Raw genomic sequence first — 8,154 nt, forward strand, 5'->3', positions numbered from 1 at the left:
TTATGAAATGTGGTGAGAATAGGAACCTATATTATGGATTCTGGATGAGTCTCAATACGGTGTACTTTGTTTTCTCTTATCTTGACAGTCTGAATCGGAATAATTTCTCTTGCTAGCAGACGAAGAAGAGTTAATGCAAGTGAACTATCATTAAGTGATCTATCATGAACTATCATTATACAGGCGCTGGATAGCGCGAGGGTTCCGTGGCTTAACTGGTCAAAGCGCCTGTCTAGTAAACAGGAGATCCTGGGTTCAACTCCCAGCGGAGCCTTTAAGTTATGGGGTGAATTGCCATGTAATGAAGGTGGCTTTCACTCCAAATCACAAATTACCCTCTCACAGAGCACAATGCCTCAAAAAGGAGCGGGAAAATAACACAGTGTATAAAATTCCTCAAACGTTACAGGTCTGATTGTCTATCTGTCCAAGAAACATTATGCCGGTTCAAATAGATGACACTAGCTTGTTATATAGCATTTTTATAGTGTAAGTTTGTTTTACGGTGACAATGGTTTACAACGTGCGGCCGTGATCTGCTTTATGAACTTATTGGGGGGCGGGGGAGAGGGGGGAGAGAGAAAGAGAGAGGGGGGGGGGAGAGAGAGAGAGAGAGAGAGAGAGAGAGAGAGAGAGAGAGAGAGAGAGAGAGAGAGAGAGAGAGAGAGAGAGAGAGAGAGAGAGAGAGAGAGAGAGAGAGAGAGAGAGAGAGAGAGAGAGAGAGAGATGTCGAATACAGGGTGAAACGCGAAGTCTTTGGGTTAACTGCACATCTGTGTCTTTGCTGTTGCTTTGCTCATGCTTGAGTGCTTGGTGGCGGGTGCCGATGATTCTTTTTTTGCCGGTGGTGAAGGGGGTTTGTTGCTTGTTGCCGCTTACGTGAGGGAGGGGAGCTGGGGGGTACTTTGGGGTTCTATCATTTAACTGTCGTTGATTCTTTGGGGGCACTCCTCTGTTTTCGTGGATGGTTGCGAAGAAAAAGCATTTCAGGGTGGACATCGTATGCCTTTAAAACCTTTGAAATGTCCTGCTCTTACTGAAACACTGCGTTTCAAAAGCCTTTTCAATTGAACTCCGACTAGTTCGCTGCATTTTTTTCCCCAAGAAATCGGTCAGACGGCATTACAGAAATGAGCTAGAATACATATTGATGTTAATTACTTTATCACCCACTACTTTCGATAATAGAGGCCACGAAACCTACCCATCCACAGGATCATCCGCCCAGTCTGGAGAGTTCGGTAGACCCACAGTAATACACTTGGCCATGACACCGATACTGGATTGTAGTCATGAGCTCTGTGAAATGTTTTGGGTTTCACTTTAATACCGCAACCGAAACCCCGGCGGAAAAGAACAAACATGTGTACTCGTGATGGCAGTGGTGGGATTCGAACCCAGCCTCCTTGGAGACTGGAACCTGAATCCAGCGCCTTAGACCGCTCGGCCACACTACCACATCTTTTTCAATCATTACACAGTAGCGTGGATTTATTCACCATGGTAACCTTTATATGTCGTCGGTGGAAGCGTTGAAACATTATCGCAAGCACTGCTTGAGGCCTCATGCATTTTCTATTTTTCCAACCTGAAGCAGACCAGAGGGAACACTGGTACAGAGTTGCCTCCTCAAATTGCCGGAGGCAGCCAGATTTCACTGCAAGTAATCTCAGCAAACACGTGTGATATTAGGGCTAAATATTCACATTTCCAGCGGATTCAAAGAGTAAAAACACTCCCTATCGACCTATCTTGTCACATTCAACGACCTTTGCATGTGTACATCAAAATATTGCAAGCTTTGCATTCACATGAACCACTCCCAGCTTCCGCACCCTAACATTTCAAATTAAAACACTCACATTGACAACGGTTCTCGAATATCTACACTTAGCCCTTTCTGGGATATTTAAAGCCATTCTGAAAATCACCACCACGAACCTCCAATATGACTGAAACAGATTTTATGAACTTGTTTTATGATTACCATATAACAATGACAGCAGGGAAACAGGGCATCTCGGCCCTTCCAGTCCGTGCTGAACGCTTACTCTCACCTAGTCCCACCTACCTGCACTCAGCCCATAACCCTCCATTCCTTTCCTGTCCACATATCTATCCAATTTTTTTCAAATGACAAAATTGAACCTGCCTCTACCTCTTCTACTGGAAGCTCGTTCCACACAGCTACCACTCTCTGAGTAAAGAAGTTCCCCCTCGTGTTACCCCTAAAAGTTGCCCCTTAACTCTCAACTCATGTCCTCCTGTTTGAATCGTACCTACTCTCAATGGAAAAAGCCTAGCCACATCAACTCTATCTATCTCCCTCATAATTTTAAATACCTCTATCAAGTCCCTCCTCGACCTCTTCTATGCTGCAAAGAATAAAGACCTAACTTGTTCAACCTTTCTCTGTAATTTAGGTGCTGAAACCCAGGTAACATTCTAGTAAATCTCCTCTGTACTTTGTCTTGATACCTTCTTGATCTTCCTGAGGGTCTTCAACCAGGCCAGTTGAGGAAGACAGTCGGTAATAGCCATGGTATATTTATTCAGATCCTAATATCAACACCTAAATAGGGTCCAGCCCATCGATGACAGCAGTGCTGTAAATGTGCATCCACACCGCTAGTTGCTAAATTCACGGTCCTCATCGCTGTTGCTGTCGTCCTCAGTCTGTGCTATTCTGCTGGGAGTAGAAGTACAACTTGGTGTTTGGATGTGCCAAAATCTAGGTGCAGCATGGCACGGTAAGCATTGTTGATGATGGTGTAACAGTAATCGAGCGCTCAGCACGTGATATGCTGGTGATTATTAGTCAGAGACTTCCTCAAGTGACCCGGTTGAAGACCCTCGGGATGATCAAGAAGGTATCATAGTACACTCTCTAGTGTTGTTGAACGCGGTGCTCTGCTCCCCCAGTGCTTGCCCGACGATTGTCTGGGCTGGAATGTACATCTCTACTAGGATGATGGCTAAGAAGTTCCTTGGTAGGTAGAATGGACGACACTTGATCACTGGCTGTTCTAGGTTTGAGGAACAGGTCTGAAACAGAGGTGCCACATCTGAGCATCATAATGAACAAATTATGAAACAAACGCCGTTAGCTCTATCATTACCTGATGCCTACGTCCTGTCCATTGAATGGATGTTGTAGCCCTCGCGCTGGAGCGCTGTTTCCAGAGTGTTGGACTGAGCCATGTTGCTGTAAAGCAGAATACACAACAGTCGCTGATGTCCCACTGGCACTGCAATCTAGCTCTGAGGTCTTCAGTTTTATATTCCAGAAACGCTACTTTCGCCAGGATGGCAGGGAACACCGACTTCTTGCCGCATCTCCTGAGTCACGTATTAAGCTGTATTATCTTCCTATTTCTGCCTCGCTAGCACGTTGTACAGGCATCAGTTGGGAGATCTCCACCCTGGAGAAGCTGTCCTTTAATTTAGCACCTTACTCCTTGAATTCACTTTGTAGGACTTCGTCGCCCTTCCAACCCATGCTACTGCTACCAACGTGGACCAGGATTTCTGGCTGCTCACTTTCCCTCGGAAGAATGTTATGGACTCCATCATGATGTCCCTGACCCTTGAACCTGGAGGCAACATGATGCCATCCGAAAACCTTGTTCCCGTCCACAGAACTTTCTGTCGGCTCTCCTAACAAATAAATCATCTTTCACTGAAGGGTGAAGGGTGGATAATATCCAGACTACAACGACGTGTTGTTAGTGGTCAGAGAAACATGAACTTTTTTCTTCTTTTCCTTTTATGTTCCTTTTCTTAACCTTACAAAGGAATGCTAAAAAGTTAGTTTGCTAATAGGGGATTTTAATGCTCCTCGTGCTAAGTGGGGTTATAGTGACACAAATGTGAATGGGACAGTGGTGGAAAACTTTCTGGAAGAAAAGTATTTGATGTGTGTGCATGATACTATAAGTGTCGGTACTGCACCTCACGTTGGTCAGCCAGCCGCCAGTAAATATTGCTAAATGAAGGAGAACCGCAAGCAACGGTTCGTGCGATCTCAAGCGCCGCAGGAATGTTGCGGCAGGATTCCTGGTTCATGGAGCTATTTGAGAATGTCAATCCAATCAGATGAATTAATTGGGGTTTCATGAGAAAAATGAAAATCTCAGAACCATAAACAGTGACACATTGGTTCTTCTACGAATTCTATTTTAATCACTGCGGAATTTGCAAGGACTCCCGCGTTCTGCAGCCAATGTGCAGGAAGTGGCACTGTGCTTCCGAGGTTGTTAGGCTCATAGGATCTTTCCCGGAACAGCGCGGGTGATACAGAAGATCGGCGTCGCGCCACCCTCTATACGAGGGGAAGGCCACGCGACATTTTCTGATCTGACCGAAATTGCTGCTGAGTGAAAGAAAAGAGAGCGCAGGAAAGTTTTTTTTTGTTCCATAGATTGCAGGTTTCTCTTCAGGAAGTTTGCCTTTTGCACAAAGTCCGTGCCTGTGGGCTCTATGGCGCGCTGCTAGCGTGTTGGATTTCTACTGACAAGTGATCGAATAAAAATGTTTTTGATTCCGGAGACGGTATTTTCTCCGCACTCATTACAATGATAAACACGGTTAGCATTGGAGCGGCTGATAACGTCACCTGATGATGGAGAATCTAATAATCCAATATATGGTTTGAAGTAATCGAGTCATTCACTCACCACGCCAATCAGATGATCACATTTCTCCCAGCGCATCGTCAACCAGGGTATTGGTCAGGAAAAATGCGGACAGAGCCCTCGATCATTCACAAGACGGGGAATAAATTATTAACAAAAATGACATATTGACAAGATCGATGGAAGTGAGCAGTTGGCTAGACAATCGGATCAGCCATGAAGTAATTGAATGACAAGGCTCGGTAGTCTTCTTCCTGATGCTGTGTACAAATGTTTGTATTTTCTGCGGTTCAGGAAAAAACCTGGAACTTGACGTCTTATAAACGCACGCGTACAATTTATCTGGTACCTAGTCCCGCCACAAACACTGTTTGAGGATGGTTATCTACATTACTTTTCAAATTCAAAGCTCTAATTTGGAGGGCAACGGGCAGAAGTGTGCTGACGGAAAGTTTCCTGTGCGGGTAAAATTGTAAATCAATACTATTTAGTCATGAAACAACTTCATAAAATCTGTTTCAGTCATATTGGAGTTTTGTGGTGGTGATTTTTTGAATGGTTTTAAATATCCCAGAAAGGGCTGAGTACAGACATTCGAGAACCGTTGTTAATGTGAGTGTTTTAATTTGAATTGTTAGGGGTGCGGAAGCTGGGATTGGTTCATCTGAATGAAAAGCTTGCAATATTTTGGATTACACATGCAAAGGTTCGCTGGATGTGACAAGATAGGTCGATAGGGAGTGATTTTACTCTTTGCAGCCGCTGGAAATGTGAATATTTAACCCTAATATCCCATGTGTGTGCTGAGAATACTCGCAGTGACATTTGGCTGCCACCCGGCAGTTTGAAGAGGCAGCTCTGTACCAGTGTTCTCTCTGGTCTGCTTTGGGTTGGAAAAAAGTAGAAAATGCTTGAAGCCTCAAGCACAGTATGTAGGAGAAAGTTTCAACGCTTACACCGATGGTATAACACTTTGAAATAAAACGTGGTCAACAAATCACGTCACTGTGGAATGGTTAAAGAACGTGGTAGTGTGGCCGAGCGGTCTAAGGCGCTGGATTAAGGCTCCAGTCTCCTAGGAGGCGTGGGTTCGAATCCCACCACTGCCATCGTGAGTGCACATTTGTTCTTCTCCGCCAGTATTTTAGTTGCATTGAATTCCTGAATGCTGTACAGAACAAGATGTTCCTGTATTGGTATCAGGGGCAATGATATTACTCCGGGACTTCAGAACATTCGAGGTTGGGTGGGGTATGCTGTGTCGATGCGTGGGGTTCGAGGCCTCTGTTTATCGAACATAGCGTGTGTAAAATTATTTAACATGTATACGTAAAAGTATTGAAAGTATTTAACATCCAGCTCATTTCATTAACACCAGCTATCGGGTTTCTTGAAACATGCAGCGAACTATTCGGAGTTCAATAGGACAGAGTTTTGAAACGCAGTGTGGAATCGTTTCTCAGTAAGATCAGGACACGTTCGTAAAGCAGATCACGGCCGCACATTGCAAAAACGCACTCACAAGCTTATCGGAATTGTAATATATTTGAACTAACGTCCATCCAAACAGGTTTCTTGCTCCGCAGACCTGCAGCGTTTTCGAGGAATATTATACACTATTATTGTTAAATTCCGTTTTGCGGTATTGTGCTGTGTGAAGTGTAAATTTGTAATACCTCAAAGCCGCCTTCATCACACGTCAATTCACCCCATAACTTAAAGGCTCCGCTGGGAGTTGAACCCAGGATCTCCTGTTTACTAGACAGGTGCTTTGACCAGTTCAGCCACGGAACCCTCGCGCTAGTCAGCAACGGGAATAATGATAGTTCACTTGCATTAACTTCTCTTCTTCGTCTGCTAGCGAGGGAGATGTTTCAGATTTAGTCTTTCAAGATGAGATAAAACAAAGTAAACCGTGTTGAGAGACTCACCCTAAAATAGTCTGCAACGCATAATGTAGGTTCCTACTGTCACCACAGCTCACTCGTTTTCAGAACATAACTCCAATTCACAGGGAATTGGCAGATCCACCAGCCCCGAGACCTCATACGTGCGGAAGGACTGTCACCACTTAAACAGAGAGAACAGCGGTAAATGTGTGTTGACGGTTTGGGGACGTTCGACAAATCCGCTACTCTAAGGATTGTTAAGTATTTTTTTTGTCAATAGGCTGAAGGAATAAAATTGTCCAGAGTTGCTGATAACAGGTGTTAATGTGTGCAGGGAGGGTGGCAATACGCAGGGAAAAGGGAAATGCGTTGTCCGGCAGTTGGGTTATAACGTGCACCATTTGGGAAGCGCGTAGCATTACTCAATAGGTGAGAAATAGAATGGCAAGACATCTCGGGGCAGATATATGGGATCACTTCTTTCCGTGATATTAGTGAGTGTCAGAGAAAAAAATTCTGAATTTGTCAGAGGTACGGTACGCACATGCATGGCAATATCCGGGTTAGGTCCTGATGCCTGTACGGAGACTTATACCGCCTGAGTCTGGGATCTACTCACATTGTATCGGCTAGGGCCATGTAGACAACATCCTCTGCCTTGCTTTCATCAACTTCCCTAGTAATTTCGTCAAAAAGCTCTATAAGATTGGTTAGACATGATCTGCCACAGACGAAACTATGTTGAGTAGCACTAATCAGGTCCTGTCTATCCAAATACTCATATTTCCAGCACCAAAACATCTCCCACCACTGACATCAGGCTCACCAGGCTATAATTTCTCCGCTCATTTTTATGTGACTATTGTTCAATAGCACTTACGGTATACCCACTGATGAAATGCTTTGAGAATTTGGTCATGAAACACATCAACTTCTGCCTGAGAAGCAACTTGGATCTGTTCCATCTTGCCTACCACCACAGCAGGTCAAGAGCAGATGCCACTTCATTAGCTCTTTACACAACACTGAACCATCTGGACAGTGAATATAGATAAGTAGATCAGAATGCTTTCCCTTGACCACAGCTCAGCATTCAATAGTATCATCCCCTCAGATCTAATCGATATACTTCAAGACCTTGGCCTCAGTACCTCCTTGTCCAATTGGATCCTTGATTTCTGCACTTGCACACCCCAGTTGAACAACAGCATCTCCACAGTCTCCATCATGACAGGCGTACCAAAAAGTTGTCTGCTTAGTCCACCTGCTCTGCTTGCTTCATACATGCCACCTTTGTTGATGACACCACTGCTATTGGTTGAATCGAAGGTAGTGACAAATCAATTGAGAGGTGTGAGAATGAAAACATGGAATAGTGGTTCCACAATAATAACGTCTCATTCAATATCAGCAAGACCCATGAGATGATTATTGACTTCAGGATGAGGAAGCCTCTTGAGCCAGTCCTCATCAGAGATGGTCAGCAACTTGAAATTCCTCAGTGTTATTATTTCAGAAAATCTGTCCCGAGTCTAATACGCAAGTTCCATTACAAAAAAAAACATGGCAGTACCTTAACTTTCTTAGAAGTTTGCAGTGATTTGGCACGTCATCAAAAACTTTGACAGACG

The 8,154-nt window shown here is 44.3% G+C and overlaps 4 non-coding genes across 4 annotated transcripts; 2 read left to right on the forward strand and 2 right to left on the reverse strand.

Moving 5' to 3' along the window:
* The first annotated feature begins 200 nt into the window (after positions 1-200).
* On the forward strand, positions 201-274 carry trnat-agu (transfer RNA threonine (anticodon AGU)). The gene has a single exon. It is a non-coding gene; the product is annotated as a tRNA-Thr (tRNA).
* Positions 275-1,376: 1,102 nt separating this feature from the next.
* Positions 1,377-1,457, reverse strand: trnal-cag (transfer RNA leucine (anticodon CAG)). Its single transcript has one exon. It is a non-coding gene; the product is annotated as a tRNA-Leu (tRNA).
* Positions 1,458-5,661: 4,204 nt separating this feature from the next.
* Positions 5,662-5,743, forward strand: trnal-aag (transfer RNA leucine (anticodon AAG)). Its single transcript has one exon. It is a non-coding gene; the product is annotated as a tRNA-Leu (tRNA).
* Positions 5,744-6,354: 611 nt separating this feature from the next.
* On the reverse strand, positions 6,355-6,428 carry trnat-agu (transfer RNA threonine (anticodon AGU)). The gene has a single exon. It is a non-coding gene; the product is annotated as a tRNA-Thr (tRNA).
* Positions 6,429-8,154: the final 1,726 nt, after the last annotated feature.

This window comes from Hemitrygon akajei, chromosome 24 (assembly GCF_048418815.1).
Source record: "Hemitrygon akajei chromosome 24, sHemAka1.3, whole genome shotgun sequence".
Taxonomy (NCBI): Eukaryota; Metazoa; Chordata; class Chondrichthyes; order Myliobatiformes; family Dasyatidae; genus Hemitrygon; species Hemitrygon akajei.